Here is a 20,384-nt window from a genome sequence, read left to right as displayed (position 1 = left end):
AATTGTTGGAGAAACTCAGCAAGTCTGGCAGCATCTGTTGAGAGAAAACAGTTAATGCTTGAGCATTAACGCCAACTCTGTCTGTTTCAAGTCCAGTGACCCTTCTTCAGTAGTTCTGAAGAAGGGTCACTTGGGGTCAAGCATTAACTGTTTTCTCTCCACAGATGCTGCCAGACTTGCTGAGTTTCTCCAGCCATTTCTGTCTTTGGTTGTATTGAACGTTGATAGACTAATTGACTATGGAAGCTAATGTGGCGTCTTATTCTTTCCGGAGGTGGGTGATATATTCTTTGCTTGCCATGTGCAGTGAAATTATAAATGTGTTCCCTATATGCAAACTTCCAACATAGTCCACTGAATAGTGCAAGTAAAAACCTTTGAGTTCCCCTTCAACCTAGGGATACTGTGCTATCTCAGACAAGACAGGCTGACCTGACACAGATGATGAATCAAAGCCAGGATTGTCTTTGTCCAATTGACTCTGTACTGCACAATTATATTAAAAATGAGCCTGAAATAGTCACAGTTTAACACAAACCAAGATAAGTCTTCATGCATAATGCAATAAGTTGAGGCATGGAGAGATTCTGATGGAATCTAATCTTTTTATTTTCATTGATACATGCCCTTCACTAGTCGATATCCCCAAAGAGAGATGATATCCTTTGCTCTTAGTCATAGAATGATCCCCTTGCCTATTGAGTCCCTATTCTTTGTAAGACCAACTCAGCTAGTCCCACTACATTGCCCAGCCTCTGTAGCTGTACAGTTTTGTTTCCCTACTGATGTTTATCCAATCCCTTTTTGAAGTCCATAATTGAATCTGCTTTCACCCCACTGTCAAATGGTGCATTCCAGATCCAAACCATTCGTAAAAAGGGTCTAGGCCCGAAACATCAGCTTTTGTGCTCCTGAGATGCTGCTGGGCCTGCTGTGTTCATCCAGCCTCACATTTTATTATCTTGGAATTCTCCAGCATCTGCAGTTCCCATTATCTCTGATTCGTAAAAGGGATTTTTCCTCATGTTGCCGTTGATTCTTTTAGCAATCACCTAATATCGCTGACCTCTGGTTCTTCACCCTTATACCAAGGGGAATGATGTTCTTTACCACATCTGTCCAGATCTCTTGTGATTTTGAACCACTTGATAAAGTATCCTTTTAACCTTTTCTAGAAGGGGAAAATAAAGAGACATAAACAAAAATCTATTTGTACTTTGTTGATCTTCCCCTCCCTACATCCTTGTCACATTGTGTTGTCTTATGAAGGTGGAGATGGAGTTTGGCAACAGACTAGATGTCAATTTACAGACATACAACATTATTTTTATTGCCCTACTAACGTCATATGCAGGGCTGCAACCAACACTCATTGTTTTTTCAACTGAGCCTCCTGTGAAATCAGGCACTGCATTCCACTTGTCTAATTTTATTTGGCAACCTTACAGCAGGTAAGAACGTTGGTGAATAAATTCTGATGGGAGAAACTAATTCTGAAAATGCTTTGTGGCAGCAATCATTTCATGTCCTTTTTATTTAGCAGGAGAAATGTTAATGTGAGGAAGGGAATAACTAGGGCTGTAGATAGGGCTCTAAACTAAAAAGGTGAAGGAAAATCAATAAATCTGAAAAGAAAAGTGAAGACCATAGAGCAATGCGGTGAGTGAATGAAGTTAAGTAGTGTGACAGAAAAAGACAAGGAGTTTAATGATAATACTGTAGCCCATTAGTGAATAATGTTGAATCAAAGAAAAATGGCTATAAGTTAAAATTAATGATGTTTCATCTCAATGCAAAACTTTGATTGATGGCACAAGCAGAAAAATTAGTTTGGCCTCATTGCCATTTACAGAGACATAGTTGCATGGTGACCAAGATTGCGAACTAAATATTGCACTGTACTTGTTCAAAAAACACGAACTGGTAAACAACGGGGTATTGTGATGAGGGTAGACTTGATCATAAAGGATGAAATAAGAACAATACTGAGGAAGGATCTTGGCTTGGAAGAGCAGCAAATAGAATCAGTATCGGTGGAGCTGAGAAATAATGGGACAGAAAGCTAAAGTAGTTTATAGGCCTCTTAACCGTAGCTGTACTATTGGACAGAATGTTAGTACATTAGAGGGGCTTGTAATAATATAATGCAATAATCACAGGGGGATTTAAATCTTCATGTAGTTGGGCAAATTAAATTGGTACTCGTAGTTTGGAGGACAGATTAATGACATGCATTTGAGATAGTTTCCTAGAACAATTCATTCTGGGGAAAAAATGGAACATGCGACTTTAGATTTTGTCTTCTGAAATGAAACAGTGACTGTTTTTCCGGGGAGGAGTGACCATGATATGGTAGAATTTTACATTGAGTTTGAGTGTGATGTGCTTAAGTCTGAAACTACTGAATTAAACATAAAGTTGATTATATGGATATGGGGGTAAGTTAGCTAAAGTAGGTTGAGAAATTTGATTAAAACGTATGATGGCAGATAAAAATGGTGATTGCCAGAGAAGTGTATATTTATCAATAATTGAGAAGTAAAAACTCTACAGCAAAAGTGATCCATCTGTGGTTAACTGAAGATATTAACATCCTTGGATCTGATGGCCTATACCCTAGACTTCTAAAAGAGGGGCCTGAAATACTTCTACAAAGGCCGGTATCCTGTCACCAAATCCCCCTTCATTTAACATGCATAATCCTTGACACTAGTCCAGCCAGCATAGAGCCAGCTCCTGGAGTGAGCAGCACCCCTGACAAGCCAGGACTCCCTGATTAGACCAGGTTAACAGCCCCAATCAGGGAACCCATATTCTATGAGATCCACCTGGCTGACCTCATTCCAATCATTACAAGCATCCCCATTTTTAAGCCCTGGGATTTAGGCCTGTTCTTTTTTCTGTAGTTTCTGTTGGGGCATTTTCACACCATTTGCTCCAACTCTGCCTCGGATACATGTATCACACTGTAGCCCACCTCTTGCGCCTGGAGCATCTCAGCTGAAATTCATCTTCTTCAGTCAGTGATGGTGTTGAGGCTGAGACATCTGCTGTGTCCATTTTGTCTTCAGAGGTTTTTTTTAGATTAGATTCCCTACAGTGTGGAAATAGGTCCTTCGGCCCAACAAGTCCACACTGCCCCTTGCAGCATCCCACCCAGACCCATCCCCCTGTAACCCAAACACCCCTGAACACTACGGGCAATTTTTCCTTTTTAAGGCGTACAGACACCTTGGAGAAATGTTTAAGCACTATGTCCAAGTTTTCTAAATGTTCTTTATTGGTCTTCCCTGTTATTCGCATGTCATCTAGATAAACAATGACCTGGGAAAATGTTCTCCATTGTCCACTGAAAAATTGCACAAGCTAATGATACCCCAAATGGCAGTCTCATATATTGGTAGAAATCCTTATGGGTATTAATTGTAGCATACTTCTGGCAATCCTCATCAAATTGCATTTGCAGGTATGCATGGCTCATGTCCAGCTTCATGAAGGACAGCCCCACACCCCCCACCAGTTTTGCATCTAAGTCCTCTTTATATTGGGTTGGGTATTTATCCAGCTGCCGAAAGCAGTTTACTCTTCATTTGAAATCCCTACAAGGATAAACTGACCCGTTGGGCTTCACAATCAATATGACCAGTACTGTTCATTCTGCAAACTGCACTGGTTTGATGATTCCTTTGCTTTCTAGCCTCCTGATTTCTGCCTCAACTTTTGCATGTAAGACAAAGTATGAAGCTGGATGAACACAGCAGGCCAAGCAGCATCTCAGGAACACAAAAGCTGATGTTTCAGGCCTAGACCCTTCATCAGAGAGGCCCGATTATCTCATGCAATTCTCAAAGCTCTCTTTAGTGTGGATTTGTGTTTTTGTAGCACTATGTCAGCTAATTCTCTAGTAATTATTAAAGTATTTAAAATCTGACTTTTTACATGTGGATTCATATTCTCCATCTGTCATCCAAGGTCTGTCATTACTCAACTTTCTGTATTACCTCCTGTTGCCATCAGTGCAGTAAATACATGAGTGTTCCTGGAAAGTGAGTCCACAATACTGAAATAATATGTGTTTATTCTTATAACTTTTTTTAATAATTGATGAACAGCATCATGTGGGAAACAGACTCATCAGTCTCAATCAGAAGATACAATATAGGAACAGATCATTCAGCCTAATAGATCTATGCAGGTGTTAATGCTCCGCACAAGCCTCCTTCTACCCTATTTCTTCTAATTCCATCAGCTTCTCTTTATATTCCTCTTTCCCTTAAAAGCATATTTAGGTGTTCAGAAAATGTGTACTTAATATCAAAAATGCGATTGTGATTACCACCAAGTATGGAGCTTGGCTTTACAAGTATTGAAACTCACCCAGCACTAAAACAGCCAAACTAGATGTGAAATAACTGCACAGAGGCTAGTATTCCATTGCCAAATCGCCCTTTATTTACATGTGGAGAGTCCTTGCCACTGATCCAGCTCCCTCAGAACCAGCTCTCAGATTGAACAGGATGTCTAACACACCTGTTTGTATCTGTCAACCAGAGCTCCATGATCGGACCAGCTTAACAGCCCCAGTCAGGGAACTCATGTTCTATGACGGTCCACCTGACTGACCTCATTACAATCACTACAAGATGTATTAGTCTTTCTGCTCAGAATTGTGGTGCTCCACTATGTATATTCTAGTTCCAGGCAGAAGGAGGACTTTTAGTCTGTCTAGTCACAATGACCCTTTGCTGTGATTTTGATAAACCTGAAACCCACTTATTCAGGAAAATTGGCTGAGTTCTTCCTGAACCCAACCTGAGTTTCTGTTTCCACAATCCATGGAATGTGTCTGAATAATGCAATGAATTGAAACATTAACTCCATTCCCATCTATTCCAAAAGAAAAGTCCTTTCAGATGAGCCTTTCCCTCCAATAGTGATCACTGGCTTTTGCTCTGTGTTCAAGCAAATGGACTCTGTGCCTGGTGCAGAAAGAAAGCAAACCCTTCACATCTGCTCCCACTGTCTGGAAACAGTTCTCTACCCAACAAACCCGACAGTTTGGTCACATTTGTTTCATCCATCTCATATCATTAGACACATCAGTCCTTGCTGAGGGGGCTGTGTGAAGGAGGGCTGTGTGAGGGGGCTGGTAGGGGAGGGAGAGAAACTAAATTGCTCTTATTCCTACTTTTGCCATTTCTGAACTTGGGAAAACCCTTTGATCTTCTTATCTGAACCTCACTATGCTGTTATTCTATTTAGTTGGAAACTGTAAATATCAACATTTTAGTGCATTCTTCTGGGTCAAAGGGGTGTCAGTATCTTTGTGGAAAAAATGACCATTTTGTTTAGCTGTCTTGAGGAAAGAAAAGAGTTAGGTAATGCATATGTGCTCTCTCTCACACACACACATACACAGGCACTTAAATCATTGGATAAGAAATTTTTCACGCGGGATTGTTAGAACATGAAAAGCTTTGCCGTTGAGAGTTGCTGAGACAAGGTCTGGATCATAATTTCAAAGGGCATTGTGCCAATGCAATATTTTTAAAGAAGAATGTAACAGGCTACAGAGAAAGGCCAGGAAGATTAGAGTAGACAACACCTGATTAAAGAGCTAACACCAGCGCATGTGGAATGGAACAAATGGTATTCTTCTCGATATGATTTTTATGGTTGCCTGATGGAGCAGCAAACAAACCTGTTTTAAATTTCTGGGCCTAATGAGTACTCAGACTGGAATGGAGTGACCATCAGCCTGTGGAGCTGAGACAGCCTTTGGGTGTCCAGCAGTATGAAGTGGCAATGGGAAAAGAAATTCCATGAATATCTCTTAGGAGGGAACTGGGGAGAAGGGCAGGTAGGGAAGCTTAATCTAGCCTTTGAGGTCAGGAGTAAACCTGCTCCTCAAGGAAGCTAAAAGCAAATCACACTTCTAGTGGTAACCCTCTTTTCATTTGAATTTCTGATTGAAATGTATGAAGTTCTAACAGAGCTAGGCTGACTAAACGCAGGGAGGATGGCTCCCCTGCCTGGGGAGTCTAGAACAAGGGTTCACTGCCTCAGGATATAGAGTGGGTCATTTAGGACTGAGATGAGGAAACATTTCTTCACTCAGAGGTTGGTCAACCTGCCACAGAAAACTGTGGAAGCTGGGTCATTGATTATACTCAAGGAAGAGACTGATAAATGTTTCTGATATCAAAGGCATTGAGGGGTATGGGGTATGTTGAGAAAGTGAAATATGGCGTTGAGATGGAGGATCACCCATGATCATATTGAATGGTGAAGCAGGCCCAAAGGGCTGAATAGCCTGCTCCTAGTTTCAACGTTTAGATTTTGAAGGAAAGCTGCAGCAGCCTTCCAACTCAGAACACTGTTTTAAAAAATACAAGCAGGGCCAACAGTTTTATATGTGTCAATGGTCAATGACTCCACTGACTTCAGAGAGAGATTTACTCAAATGTCAATCAAAAGATGGGGTTAAACCCATCTATCCCTGTACATGTTCAAACCTTAAACTTCAGCACCCTATGGTGAGAATGTATTATACCAGTCTGGATCCCCCTGCGATTGTGATTCTAATTATTAAAACATTATTTCCTGGAGAGTTATGTCATGTTGGCTCAAACGCTACCCGTTTATTATGTATGTGTTCGTACTTCAATAAATGATAGAAACCATTTTTGGACTCACAAAACCAAGTTTTGCACTCACAGGATCTCACTCCAACAGACTGTTGCAAAGAGCCCTGGAATGAAACCAGTCCAAAGGTATACCTGATAGACAGACACAACCCCTTTGTCAAAACAAATAAATGTGGATTTTTTTTCTGCTTTAAGAAACCTTGATGTTATTTGAATTGATATTGTTTGGAAAAGGAGAAATGTTGTTATGACAACAACGCTACATACAATGCAGTCAGTGACTGTCACAACCCAAGTTATATCCGCAAGCCTTGGGATGGGCAAGTTGTAACTTGTAGACGCAGTAGCTGAACTGGAATCTCCTACAGAAAATCCAAAGTCAATTGCAAACTTGAAATTCCATCCTGAGTGTTTCGTGTGAAATGCCTTCCATTTTATCTGTTTGTTCCTATTGCTTCCTAACCCTCCCATGCACCATACCCATTTAGCAAGTGGAAATGGGCTGCCAATCTGCTCTCTCTGCTTCTGTTACTCATGAATCAATGCAGAGTAAATTTAGGCACTGTAGGTGCAGTGTTTCTTCTATGATGCTAAATTACATGGTCACATAGCAAATCCCTAGTACCGGTCACTCAATGCTCCTTTAGGTTACATGCATTGGTAGAAAAATCAAACAGCCAACACACTTTAAACAAATTGGCCATACACTACAAGAGATGAGAGGATACCTTGCCTGAATATAAAGCGTGAATTTGCTCCATTCTCACTGGAGCTCAAATTCGAATCCCACCGCACTCCTAATTCTCTTCCCACTAAAGTTGGAAAGCTTTTTGTATGGGACCTTCTGCAATCTTGTGTGGCACGGTGGCATAATGGTTAGCACTGCTGCCTCACAGTCGCAGGGACCTGGGTTTGATTCCATCCTGGGGCGGCTGTCTGTGTGGAGTTTGCACATTCTCCCTGTATCTGCGTGGGTTTCCTCCCACAGTCCAAAGATGTGTAGGCTATGTAGATTGGCCATGCTAAATTGCCCGTAGTGTTCAGGGATGTGTAGATTAGGTGGGTTATAGGGGGATGGGTCTGAGTGGAACGCTTCAAGGGTCAGTGTGGACTTGTTGGGCCAAAAGGCCTGTTTCCACACTGTAGGATTCTATGATCTCTGCTGCAACTTGCAAAAGATAAATTAGTCACCATTGCAAGAAATATCAAGATACAGAAACTGTAGAAACACAGAAAATAGGAGCAGGAGATGTCCATTCGGCTCTTTGAGTCTGCTCAGTTATTCAATATGACCATGGCTGATCATTCAATTCAGTCCCTTATTCCCATTTTCTCCCCAAGTCCTTTGATCGCTTTAGCCCTAAGAACAATATCTAACTGCTTCATGAAGCCATTCAATGCTTTGGCCTCAACCACTTTCTATGACAGTCAATTCCACACGCTCACCGTTCTCTGGGTGAAGAAATTTCTCCTCGTCTCAGTCCTAAATGGCCAACCCATATCCTTAGCCTCCCAGTGAATATAGTCCTAACCAATCCAGTCTCTCATATGTCAGTCATGCAAAACCGCACTAGTCATTGCCTGCTACTCAGAAAAACACACTTTTACTGTTACTCCTGTTTTCTGTCTGTCAACCAGTTCTCTATCCATATCAGTACACTACCCCCAGTCTCATGCATTTTAATTTTACATGCTAATCTCTTACATGGGACTTTACCAAACAACTTCTGAAAATCCAAATGAACCACAGCTGCTGGCTTCCCCTTATCGACTATGCTAGTTACATCCTCAAAAAATTCCCTTTGTAAATCCATGCTGACTCTGTCCAATCCTTCCAAGTGATCTGCTATTAAATCTTTCATAACGGACTGCAGCATTTTCTCCACTACCGATGTCAGGCTAACTAGTCTATAATTTCCTGTTTTCTCTCTACCTCCCATTTTAAATATAGTGGAGTTCCAGTCATATGAACTGTATAGTCTCTCTAGAATCTTGAAAGATGACCAGCAATGAATCTACTATTTCTAGGGCAACCTCCTTACGTACTTTGTGTGGTAGATTATCAGATCCTTGGGATTTAGCAACATTTAATCTCCCCAAAATTAAGTTCCCCAAAATCCTCCAAAATTAAGTTCCCCAAAACCATTTCCCTATTAATATTGGTTTCTCTCAGTCCCTCCCTCTCATGAGACCCTGTGTTCCACAATACTTTTGGGACATTATTTGGGACATAAAATTCACGCATCTGACATCAGATGCCTTTGTAGATTCCTTGGGGCTCAGTGACCCCAGTTTAATATTTTCAGATAATCTGTTGGATACTATATTTGTGAAATCTGATTACATTTGCATTATAATTGCCACTAATAGCCTACGTGGATGATTGTTGGAGGTTAAGCCGTTTTGCTGCATCATGTGGATATTTTTCAACTGTGCCTTGATTAGTTTATTATTCATCCACTGAATAAAAGCACTTGTCAGCTGTTGGTGTGGAGGGATGAATTGATTCTTTACATAGGTAGCCCAGATTATTCATACGGCTGTACATTTACGACAAAGGGAGAAGAGATCACATCCATTATGACAGTAAATGGCACTTTAGAAACCCTTGGGGAGACAGCCCCATTGGCCCAATAAATAACTGGGCCACACAGACTAGGAAGGTCTTAGATCCAAGCATATGGTGCCAACTAAGTTAGCTGATCTCAGCTGGTTGTTAATATGGTTGACAATTTGTCTCACTTCCTGTTACAGACTCTAAATACACTCTTTCCACAGTCACATGAAGGCTGCCCTCGTGGGAGAGGTGTAGAAAGGTGCTTGGCACCTTGGAAAAGGGAGGAATTCAGTGAGGTGAGGGAGACAGTGAATTCATTGATAGTTGCAGCTTTAGAGCTACTCAAAATGTTCTTTACAAAATTCTGAGCTGTGAGCTATCACTTTTCTCAGATTTTGCTTGCTATTGTATTGGCAGTAAGGACATTAATTACTGTGCAGCAGGAGTTTCTGTATTACAGCCAGGATCAAATACGTTTTATTGGTGGCCAACAGGATTTGTTCATTTCATCTAGGATCTTCTGAATGACTTTGTACCTTTCAGTAATACTGGACTGAAGATAATTACTGTAGCTTCTTTTTCAAAGAAGCATAACACAGATCTATCTAAATATTCTACAAAAGAAGGCGCTGAATCCTACTGGCTGACTTGCAGGAATGCCACTTTGGAAGCTAGCAGTTTGCCAATCATCACATTTAAGTACAAGATAAACCACTTATCAGAAACAGGGTTATCAACAACCAGGTAAAAGAAAGAGACTGGACTGGTGTCTTGGAAGGCTTCTTGATTGTTGGAGGCGATGTGTTTGACTGAACCTGATCCTGCTGTATGGTTGATCTGCACAGAAGTGTACTTTACAGCAGAGGTCACTGAATTTGTAGGCTGTGAACCTTGACTTTGTTTTACCAGCTCTTGCATTCATGAACACTTCGGGGAAACAATAGCACTGACTTGGCACAAAGCAAAGACTGCATTGGTACCTTCCTGAGTGATATGATGAATTGCTGCATTAAGCTTTACAATGGGGTGATTTTAACCCTTCCTATATGGCAGAAACTAGATGGGTGGACAATTAAAATATCATAGTTGACTTGCCCGCCTATTTTGTGCCAATCCTGATTCTAACTTATTTACAAACAGGTGACAAATACACCTGCCAAAAGCTGAAAGGGTTCGTCTTCAAATATGCAGATTCAGAGCCAGTGCTGGCCCTGAGTACAACTTGAAGTCTGGTCTGAGAGGAGAATCCATTACAACTTTCCAGTCAGCTGAAGAAATTGGGAAGAGTGCCCAGGTCCATAACAAAGTTCTTTCTATTATTCTGCTCCCCATGACATTTTTGTCAGTGAGCCTCCCACTACTGTGACTCTCTCCCCATTTCAAATAGCCCCCTGGTAAACATTTGTCTTCCAGACTGGAGGAAGGTAAAGAATAAGAATCACAGGGATCAGTATTTAGAACATTACTTTTCTTGACCGTTTTAATGACCATGACTTGGGTGTGCAGGGCACTATTTCAAAATTTTCAGATGACACAGAACTGGAAGAATGATGATACGTGGGGCAACAGTGATAGACATCAAGAGGATCTAGACAGCATAGTGGAAGGGGCAGAGATGTGGCAGGTGAAATTTAATGCAGAGAAATGTGAAGTGATGCATTTTGTTAGGTGTGATCATGGTATATAATATATTATTATTGTAGAATTTGGATTTTAAAATGGAGGCAAATGGAGTTTTATTTTCAGTTGTAGAAGTAGTGTTTTTTAAAGAACACAGAAAGACATTTGGAAAAATGCCCGTCTCTAGTTCCCTTGAGAAGATGGTGGTGAGCTACCTTCTCGAACTGCTTTGGTAGACCCAAATGCCGTTAAGTTTGGAATTCCAGGATTTTGATCCAACAACAGTGACTGAATGGCAATATATTTCCAAGTAAGGACGGTGTGTAGCTTGGAAGGGAACTTGTAGGTGATGGTAGTGTTCCCATGTTTCTGCTGCCATTGTCTTTCTAAATGGAAGTGTTTGTTGGTTTGTAAACTGCTCTCAAAGGATCTTTGGTAAATTTCTGCAGCGCATCTTGTAGTTAGAACACACTGCTGCTACGGAGCATCGGTGGTGGAGGGAGTGGATGCTTATGGATATGGTGCCAAACTAATGGGTTGCTTTGGCCTGAATGGTATCAAGCTTCTTGAGTTGTTGGAGCTGCAGTCATCCAGACAAGTGGGGAATATTCCATCACACTCCTAACTTGTGCCTTGTAGATGGTGGACATGAAGATTTTGACAAAAACTAACCAAAATGCAAGGATGAAACTGTTCTTCTGCACTGAAAAACCTGATTCTTCTGAACTGTAACCAGACTACTAGAGACCTGCAACTAGTTTTTTGTATGTCATAAGCTCAACATTGTAAAGGGAGTCAGGGAGTGAGTCACTTGTTGCAGTATTGCTAGCCTCTGACCTGCTCTTGTGTTTATGTGGTGAATCCAGTTGAATTTCTCATCAATGATAACCACCGGGATGTTAATAGTGAGGGATTCAGTGATGGCAATGCCAATGAATGTCAAGAGGTGGTGGCGAGATTATCTGTTATTGGAGATGGTCATTGCGTGGCATTTGTGTAGTGCGAATGCTACTTGCCAGTTGTCAGCCCAGATTTGGATATTGTCCAGATCTTGTTGCATTTGAACGTGGACTGCTTCAGTATCTGAGGAGTCACGAATGGTGCTGAACATATATATTTCTTCAAGCAAAATTAATTAGCCACATATCTCTGCCTGTAATGATTCCGAGGTTGACTTCTTCCTTTTACTTGCCCGAGATTTGATTGTAACCTCAAATCTGCATTCCCACCTACCCCGACATCCTTTCACACCCTTGCTTAACAAGAATTTATTGCACTCTGCCTTAAAAATATTCAAAGACTATTCTTCCACCACCTTTTCAGGAAGAGAGTTCCAAAGACTCTTTACCCTGTAAGAGAAAAAAAACACCACATTTTTGTTATAAATGAGTGAGCCCTGATCTTATATAGTGATCCCATGTTCTCAATTCTCCAATTAAATAAAACATCTTCTCCACATTTACCATGTGAAGACCCCTCAGGTTTTTTATGTTTCAAACAACTTACTTCTTTCTGTTATCAACTCCAGCAAGTACAAGTTTAGCCTGACAACATTCTCATTTCAGGTATTAGTCTGGTAAACATTCTCTGAGCTATTTCCAAAACATTTACATCCTTGTTTAGCTAAGGTGAACAGTATTGTGCGCATTGCTTCTGGTGCTGTCTCACCAGTGCCCTGTATAACTGAAGCGTAACATACCTATAATAAAGGCAAAATATTGTGGATGCTGGAAATCTGAAACAAACACAGAGAATGCTGGAGAAACTCAAACGTAGCAGGTCTGGCAGCATCTCATTCAAGTCCAGTATGACTTTTCTTCTGAGCACCTTTTGTTAAACGTGATTTCTCATTTACGAAACCATGTTGACTCTGCCTGATCACCTTGAACTAATCCAAGTGCCCAGCAATAGCTTCTTTATTAATAACTGCATTTTGCAAATGTACATGGAAGTTAGTCATAGGTCCCATTATGTATAGTTGGATTAAAGAGTGAATTAGAAAATGGAGAAGTTGAGGTCAAAGGAGTACAACAAATTCCAATCTAAGGAATTGATTTTATTTCTGGGGCTGACTGACTGGTTCAAAAATAATGGCCTCACTAAGAGTGTCAGAACAATCAATAGAAGGAGAAGAAACTGAGATGCTACAGGCAAGATGTTGGTCGTGAGGGTTTCAGCAATTGTACTGCCAATGAGAGATAGCTGGATTCTCAGATTTTGGTGATGCTCACACACAGGTAGCACAAATATAACTTGTCCAAATGTTATCTAGTTCTCATTGCATGTGGAGTTTAAAGGCTTCAGTAGGAGGAGTCATGTACCTGCTATATGACTCTATGTAGAAGGAGTATTACTAAATTTTCTGAATGGCTCACAAAATTTCAGTGGCAGGCCACTTAGGTCTGAGGAAAATGCAGGCGAAAATAGGAAAACATTTTTATTGACAAGGTTTACATAAAGATGTGGTAAAATTTTGCCAGAAATCATCAGGACGTGAAGGAACCCCAACCATCAATTGAACCTGCACCGTTAATTCCGATATCAACTTTTGAAGAACCACTTAGCAGGGTAGTAATAAATTATGTCGGACCCCACCTAAAGTTGAGAGTGGGAATTAGTATCTTTTAACAACTATGGATGCGGTTCTAGGATGGTTTACAAGACTAATACCTGGAATGGCCATGTTGTCTTACAAGGTTGGACAAGCTAGGCCTGTCTCCTCTGCAGTTTAGAAGAGTAAGGAGCAACTTGATTGAAATGTATAAGATCCTGAGGGATCTTGACAGTAGATGTGGACTGGATGTTTCCTCATGCGCGAGAATTTAGAACTAAGCACCGTTATTTAAAAAACAAGGTTCGCCCATTTAAAACAGAGATTAGATAAAATTGTTTCCACAGAGGGTTTTGAGTCTTTGGAACTCTCTTCTTGAAAGGATATTGAAAGTGGAATCTTTGACTATTTTAAAGACAGAAGTGGATAGATTATTGGCAAACACTGTGCAGGACCATCTGTCCCTTCTCAGATTTTGGGAGATGCTGTTTATTGTCCAAATCCACCACAATATTGAAGCAGTAAATTCTGGAAATTCTTAAGAACATTTTAAGATGACAATATTGGTCACTAGTCAATGTCCAGAATATCAGGGCAACTTAAAATGCGAATGTTATTCCAGTGATTAGATTACAGAGTGGGGAAACAGGTAATGCCCTAATATCAGCAGCTTGAAGCTCAACAATTTTAACTGCTGGACCTATAATCAGAGATCACAGTACAGTTACAGCGCTGAAGGAGACCATTCAGCCCATCATTTCATGCAGAAACGCTGCAAGAGCAACTCAGCTCGTCCCCTCTTCCATCTTTTCTTTGCATGTGAGAGGTAGCAGGATCGATGCCTGCATTCTCCATTCCCTTTGGGGCAGCATGGTGGCTCAGTGGTTAGCACTGCAGCCTCATAGTGCCAGCGACCCAGGTTCAATTCCAGACCTGGATGACTGCCTGTGTGGAGTTTGCACATTCTCCCCGTGTCTGTGTGGATTTCCTCCGGGTGCTCTGGTTTCCTCCCACAGTCCAATGATGTGCAGGCTGGATGGATTGGCCAAGCTAAATTGTCCCGTAGTGCCCAGGGGTGTTTGGGTTAGGTGGGTTAGATGTGGGAAAATGCAGGGGTAGGGGAATGAGTCTGGGCTGGAGGGGCGGTGTGGACTAGTTGGGCCAAATGGCCTGTTTCCACACTGTAGGGATTCTATGAACAATGGGGATTTGACGTTACAATCAAATCAGCCATTATCTTCTTAAATTGCAGAGCAAGCATCATGGGCCAGTGAGGCTGAGTGTTACACGGATGGCACATTTTTAGATATTGTTATCCCACAGCTTAGCACAGTCATGGAAGAAATAGATAATTACCAATGAGAAGGAGGGAGACAGGCAAATAGTCAGAAAAGCCCCAGAGTGCATCTCATTCATGAACCATGTTTCTGTGCTGGAGATTGGTGAGCGTAATGGTTTATCTGGGGCATGCAACCAGAGTCCAACTCCACAAATAGGGCAGGAGAAAGAAAAAAAGAGCAATAGTATTGGTGGACTAAATAGTGAGGGGTATAGATAGATGTATCTGCAGCCACAGACATAACTCCAGGATGCTGTCGTGCTTCTCTAAGGCCAGGTTCAAAGATGTCTCTTCTGAAGAGGGAGGGCCAACAGTCAGAGACTGTCGTTCACATTGGTACCAATGACACAAGTAGGAAGAGAGATGAGGTTCTGCAGTAAGAACTTCGGGAACTAGGTCACAGATTGAGAAGCAGGACTAGTGCTAGTAAGTATAGGAATAGGGAGATAGTGCACATGAATGCATGGTTGAAGATTTAGTGCTGGAACTTCTGAGAAAGGTGGGACCTGTGCGAGTGTGACAGGTTGTACCCATGCTAGAGGCAGATTCAACCATGGCTTTTGATAAAGAATAATTATGTAAGTAGAAAAAACTTGTTGGGTTGCAAAGAAAAGATGGAGGAGAGGGGATGAGCTGAGTTTCTCTTGCAGCGTTTCTGCATGAGATGATGGGCTGAATGGTCTCCTTCAGCGCTCCTTCTGTCATTTTAAATTGTTTCTTAAGAATTTCCAGAATTTACTGCTTCAATATTGTGGTGGATTTGGGCAATAAAATCATCTCCCAAAATCTGAGAAGGGACAGATGGTCCTGCACAGTGTTTTCTGTAGAGCTGTTCAGAAGACAAGCCGTTGTACTGCTGATACTCATTAGTTGAATGTCATGGAGAATCATCTTCAGAAAGGCTGGTGGTGAGTCTCAGCATGTTTTGCTTTAAGTCAGCCTGAAGCATCTGGAAATCCATTATCCAGAGTCTCTGAACCAAGAGGAGTATCTTAAATGTGGAATACAGGTTCCCATATATGTTGCATGCCTAGTTGAGCAGACAGAAGCAGGCTATGCCCCAAGCACACTGTTGTGCCATAGGGTACCGGGACCTGACTTACAGACACAGTTCTCCTTGTGCTGAGTTTCCAATTATTGGCTGTGCCAGGATAGGGAGAAGTTAAATATGGAACAAATCTGCCAGTGCAGGAGATGCCCAAACATCTTGCCACTTGGACCTGCACCAAGAGTTCTGCCACTGCATTAAACACTGCCTTAGCCATGGCTGATTGTGTAGCACTCTCACCTCTGAGTCAGAAAGTCATGGTTCAAGTCTCACTCCAGAGACTTGAGCACAGCATCCAGGCTGTCATTTCTCTGCAATACTGAGGGAATGTTGGACTGTAACACAGTAAGTCTTTCAAATAAGACGTTAAATCGAGGCCCCTGTCTGTCATCATGGGTGAATTATAAAAGATGAAGAAAAGCCAAAAATTTTTCCTAATGTTCTGATGCATATTTAACTTTCAACCAATGTTACAAGCACTGGTTATCTAGTAATTATCTCATTGGTCTTTTGTCAGAGCTTATTGCAAGCAAATTGGCTGCAAGAAAAGTGGTTTTTCAGTATTCCTTCACGGGCACTTTTAGAGAACCTCAGTTCTGTAGAAAAAATATACCTTGGGTTGTGGTCTATGCTTGGTCCTTGGATCATTGTTTGGATACTTCTGTTGGGATCCTCGGATCACATCTCTCACAGGAAAATGCTGCATAATCCACTTGGTACCACATTCAACAAATCAAGAGGGTCCTGGACAGAGTGGGACACCTATATATTATCTGCATTAGAGCTTTGGGGACAAACGAGGAGAGAATGTGTGGAGAGCACAGATTTTTCTGCATTTTCCACAAGTAACAAAATCAAATTGTAAAAGCAATTGATCCTTCATCAAATTGGTGTTGTTCAGGGTTAATCTGCCCTTGCATGATTATTCTCATTTCACTCGATAAATATTGAATTCTGGAGGAAGCTATTAATGTTAAAGTTAAATATCATTGGGAAAATTAACTAAAACCAGTGATGTGGACTTTTGCTTTTGACATTTTTGCTGGTACAGTATGAGAGCTGCCAATATTTGATTTGAGTTATTTATGTATTGTCACATATATCTGGAAAGATACAATGAAAAAATGTTTTGTCGCCGCAATCCAGTGCCATTTTGAGTTACAAAAAGAAATCACACAATTAGAGTTCATCCTCTGTACAAGGGGTGTTCGGGCATTGCTTCATGGCTTTTGCAAGGTCTCTGCAAGATGTCCTGGGTCTCTTGGATTCCCCGCTCTGGGGCACAGCAATGATAACCCCACCAAGAGCCCATGCTTCAAACCTACTGCAGCCAGGAGTCCCCACTCTGGACACTGCCTCTGTTGTAGCGACCAGTCTCTGCCAAGTCTTCCCACTCTGGGCACCACACAACCACAGCTGATGACCTGCTAAGTCCAGTGTTTCCAATTCAGATGGGGATCTGAATCCTATCCCACAGCCCCCACATATCTGGGTGCAGGTTGGGCTTTGTTCCTTCCTCTCTGACCCTGTCTTCTTGGTTGGCAGTCAACCAGTAGGATCATGTCCAGCTGGTTGTTATTTGTTCATGTGCCTGGCCATGAATGGATACTGTCTGTTTGCCTATGGACGGAATTCACCATGTTAACCCATAGTCCACATGCCCTTGTGCTTCAAATAGGGGGGTGCTATATTCTCCCAGTGCTGCTCTGATTGAGATTAGCTATTGCTCCTTATAGGCCAGGGGGATCAAATCAGGGCTAACAAGGTGTAGAGCTGGATGAACACAGCAGGCCAGGCAGCACCAGAGGAGCAGGAAGGCTGACGTTTCAGGTCTGGACCCGAACCACTGGGAGGTGTAGTCGTTTGTCACGAACTGAGCATAGGTGTTCTACAAAACAGTCCCCAAGCCTCCACTTGATTTTCCCTATGCAGAGGAGGCCACATTGGGAATATCGGATACAGTATACCACATTAGCAGATGTGCAGGTGAACATCTATTTAATGTGGAAGGTTTTCTTGGGACCTGGGATGGGGGTGAGGGGGGAGGTGCAGGGACAGGTGTAACACTTCCTGCAGTTGCAGGGAAAAGTGCCAGGGTGGTGGGGCTAGGGGGGAGTGTGGAGCAGACGAGGGAGTCACAGAGACTGCGGTGTCTCCTGAAGGCAGATAAGGGTGGGGAGGGAAAAATGTCCTTGGTAGTGGGGTCAGATTGCAGGTGGTGGAAGTGGCAGAGGCTGGTGCGTTGAGTCCGGAGGTTGGTGGGGTGGTATGTCAGGGATATTCTACCTTTGTTGTTATTGTGGGGAGGGAGTTTGACTACAGAGAGCAATTTGGTATCCATAACTCTTTGGGGTGGACAATCTGAAAGATGCACAGCCCTTTCAAAGAAGTGGTTTCTTATCTCAGTCCTAAATGACAGATCCTGAGACTGTACCTCCATATTCCAGTTTTTTTTCCCAAAATGTTAATTGTATAAGCTGGCCCAATTTACATTTTTCTCCCGCAGAGCTATCAACCGCTTTGGAAAGAATGTACTGGTATTTTTGTTACTTGTCTGTTAAATGGGTCACTTTTTTTGTTGTAATCACTTCAAATTATTCATAGTTGAAATCCCTTTATTTACATAAAGCTTCTTTTTCTGATCTACCTACCACTTCCTTGCAGTGGTTTGTTCAGTTGATTTTATTATTACTTAGTCATAGAGCCATAACCGCACAAAATAGGCCATTCAGCCCATCAAATTCCTGTAGAACTTCACATGTAGAATCTTCAATTGTGCGTATTGAATAGGCCCATCACCTCTCTTTCTTGTATCAGAAATCGCTTGTCCCTCCCTATCTCCCCACCTATACTCTCCTCTCCACCTATCTTCTTTTCTCTCTATCTTCGGTCCACCTCCCCCTCTCTCCCTATTTATTCCAGTTCCCTCTCCCCATCCCCCTCTCTGATGAAGGGTCTAGGCCTGAAACATCAGCTTTTGTGCTCCTGAGATGCTGCTGGGCCTGCTGTGTTCATCCAGTCCCACACTTGGTTACCTCTCTTTCTTTCCTCCTTTTTCCCCTGCACACTAAACTTTCTAATGTCCTGTATTCCTCATTTGAAGTGCTTCATATATTGGAGGTTTGATTAATTCTCCCTGAATCAGACTGTAAAGCAGACACCCTTGATGGTACAAGGAATTCTAAAGCCATCCCTGACTTGGATGCTGGGAGAACAACAGCAGCTTTGGGTTATATTGGCAGTTTAAAGGGAATAAGCAATTTCCAGTCAAGCTGGGATGAAAGGAAGTAATTAAATCTGAATGAGAGCTGTCAGATCTAGTTTGGGTGGAATAATGCAGGCTGCTGGACAATTCAAAGTCCAAAGATGTGCAGGTTCGGTGGATCGGCCATGCTAAATTGCCAGTAGTGTTCACGGGTGTGTGGGTTATAGGGGGATGGGTTTGGGTGGGATGCTTCATGGGGGAGGTGTGGACTTGTTGGGCCAAAGTGCCTGTTTCCACACTGTAGGGAATCTAATCTAATCTAATCAACTCACAAACTTGCAGAGTAATGGATGAAAATTGCTTTGCGTTAACTGAGATTATGGACCTGACTCAGTTTCACAAGACTGGATGAATTAAGCCTTTTACATGTTTCAGTAGGATCCTTATTGCCCAGGAGGCTTTGTTTCCTTCTGATTGGAGCCAGGACAAGTGCAGCCACCAAGATTATCCAGCTCTCACAACAAAGTACAAAGCAGCTGCTCTGTTGACTCCTGGAATTAATTGTCAGATTTCTGAAATTTAAAAGGGCTGCCTTCGCAAATGTTGAGAGAGAGCTAGTGCAGATATGATGGACTGAATGGCCTCCTCCTGCACTGTAACAATTTAGTGATTCTGAGATGCCTTTGCGTGATAAATCAAACCCGTTCTGGCAAAGGCAATGGAGCAGCAGTGAAATAGAACTAAACTATTCTCAGAATACACTTTGTTTGGAACTCTCCTGCGCAAAAGACAATTGATGCTAGATTAATTATTAATATTGTGTCTGATATTGATAGATCTCTGTTAACCATTTTTGTCTCCTATTTGTGTTAAAAGATATTTGGCAAAGACAGTTTTAAGGAAACAAAGCATCTCCTGCAGTTCCCATTATCACTGATACAGTTTTAAGGAGTTAAGTTTCAGATCACTGAATGATGAAACAGGTTTGGCAATGGACTCCCCCATTTCCATTTCTTTGAAACTGAAGGTTCTCTGCTTTATGGAAACAATACAACAATTTGTGTCTAATTTAATGTAGAAAAATGTCCAAAGGTGCTTCAGAGGCTCATTATCAAGCACTGAATCAAAGAAGACATTTTGGTGGGGAGGGTGACCGAAAGCTAGGTCAACGTTCTGGATTTGAGAGAGCTCTTAGAGGGGGTGAGTGTAGCAAAGAGGCCTGGGACAGGTTGAAGGCCAATGGTGGACTCACGAGGGTGATAAGTTAAAAATAGTGAACAGTACTACAGTTATCGATCTTGCTACCAAGGCAGGAAGACAAAAGTAAGTGTTGTTCAATTAGTTTTCTCTCCAAACTCGTTACCACGACAATTACCATTTGTCTCATCTTATGTTTCATGACATTTTTGTCATTTAA

The 20,384-nt window shown here is 41.9% G+C and overlaps 1 protein-coding gene across 2 annotated transcripts in view; it reads left to right on the top strand.

Annotated features, from left to right (window-relative positions):
* LOC125448320 (arf-GAP with GTPase, ANK repeat and PH domain-containing protein 1-like) overlaps window positions 1-20,384 on the top strand; it is a 190,109-nt gene that overhangs the window by 7,138 nt on the left and 162,587 nt on the right. The window lies entirely within an intron of this gene.

The sequence above is a fragment of the Stegostoma tigrinum genome, chromosome X (genome assembly GCF_030684315.1).
Source record: "Stegostoma tigrinum isolate sSteTig4 chromosome X, sSteTig4.hap1, whole genome shotgun sequence".
NCBI classification, from domain to species: domain Eukaryota; kingdom Metazoa; phylum Chordata; class Chondrichthyes; order Orectolobiformes; family Stegostomatidae; genus Stegostoma; species Stegostoma tigrinum.
This window is presented reverse-complemented; position numbering and strand designations above follow the sequence as displayed.